A 2,037-nucleotide genomic window follows, 5' to 3' on the forward strand; every position below is an offset into this window, starting at 1 on the left:
TGCGATCCGTTGCCGGACACGAAAAAAGACAAAAAGGGAAAAAAAAAAAAAAAAAAAAAAAGAAATTCACATCAAATCTGAGACACCCTGAGTACTGGTCTTGAAAAGACAGAGACAAAGAAGATATCTGGTCTCCATCCTCCTGACGGTCCTGAGTTCTGTCATCTCCAGCCTGGTCTCCCGACTTCCAGGCTCTCTCCAGCCTATCCTTCCTCTTCCAAGTAATCCGACTGCTAAAAGCCTCTCCAGGGGCCGGCCCGGTGGCGCACTGGAGAAGTGCGCTGCTTGGGAGTGCGGCGGCGCTCCCGCCGAGGGTTCGGATCCCACGTGGAGACTGGTTCCCGCTCGCTGGCTGAGTGCGGTGCGGGGGCAACACCAAGGGTTGCGATCCCGTTGCCGGTCCCCGGTATGGGCACGACACCGAGGGTTGCGATCCCGTTGCCGGTCAGTAAAAAAGAGACAAAAAGGGAAAAAAAAATAAAGCCTCTCCAAAGCTTCCTGCTGCCTGAGGGATAGAGGACCAAATCCCTGGCACCCTCTCCAAGCCCATGGCCCCTCTGACCGGAACCCACCCTCGCATCTAGCCCTTTGAACCACCTCCACGTGGGACACGCCCAGTGTGAGCCAGTTCTCATATCCTGTTGCTATATCCACACCTTACTCATCTTGCTCCCTCCACTTGGAATGCTTTCTCCCTTCTCTACTCCCACAAAACCCTTTTTCTCCAAGGCCCTATTCCAACATCATATCTCTGAGTTCACAGAAGAGAATCCCCTAAAATCCCTGTCTGTTCTTTACACCATTATAGCACGTCCTATAGAATGACTGGCTTTATGTGTATCTGTCTCCCCAACTAGACTATGTCCTTAAGGGGCAAGACTGAGCCTTATCTATCTTTACCTCTCTGGGTGCTTTTCACATGTTTTTTGAATGAAGGAGAATCCCTACCAGCAGTTTATATAATAAAGAACAGAATAGGGGCTCAGGACAAGGGCCCACAGTTGTATTAGATGCCCCAAGCCAGAGGTTCTCAACCACTGTGGGTCTAGCTCAATTGAAAAATCATTGGTCACTAATAAAAAAGTGCCAAAATTTGTTAATAATTTACTAAAAACAATTAGATCAGACTCAAAGTTAATATGCCTTCTTAAATGCAAGAAAAAGGGATGGAGTTACAGGTGACAGCATGATGTCTAATCCCAGACACCCTTGTGAATATCATCAATCTTACACAGAATGACAAGAGAACTTACTGACAATGCCTGCCTTAAGTGGTATGAAATGGTGACTTGGGCTGCTCATCTTTGGGGAATGTGATGAGAAACAAGGAAAACAGGCAGTTTCTAAGCTTCTCCCGTTACCATCATTGATCTTTTTACTGCTACACAGACTCAAATACGGACGGGCCACACAGCTGTAATCCTCATTAGGATGCCAGGTTCCGACTGGGGTGTGTGGGGGACAGCTATGTTGGGGCCAGAGACTAGTGGAACACTAGGTCATCCATACTTTGGGTAATCTGTTTTGATAAGAGAAAGATCAAGACATTTACCTGGGTACCATAAAATAGATGTCCATTTACTCTTTTCCACTGAGACATCTCCCAAATCTCTCACTATTTATTCTGGAGTAATTGGAAAGTGACTGGAGTGCGGGAGGAATAGAAAGAGTCAGTTACAAAAAAGAAAACCGAGTAAGGATTGAGGAATGGCACAAACTCAAATGCAACAAGATACTATACAACTTCCTGCCTTAAGAGTTGGCTTTTCTATATATCTCATATAGAGAAACTTCACATAGAGACTCATTTTGCAGCTGCTTGGATTTTTTTACTGTGAAGAGGAGGTGGTGTTACAGAAAAATGGAAAAAAAGGAGATGGCAGTAGAATGCTAACACAGTAGGGGCCAATATAACATCTGCGGGCCTGATGATTTTTAGACATTTTGGGGGTAAACAAGTAATACCAACGAATTATATTTATAGCGAATGTTAAAATGTTTATGCTTCTATGAGGAAGTGACATGATTCCACAGGAA

This window comes from Galeopterus variegatus, unplaced genomic scaffold (genome assembly GCF_000696425.1).
Source record: "Galeopterus variegatus unplaced genomic scaffold, G_variegatus-3.0.2 Scaffold2817, whole genome shotgun sequence".
NCBI lineage: Eukaryota > Metazoa > Chordata > Mammalia > Dermoptera > Cynocephalidae > Galeopterus > Galeopterus variegatus.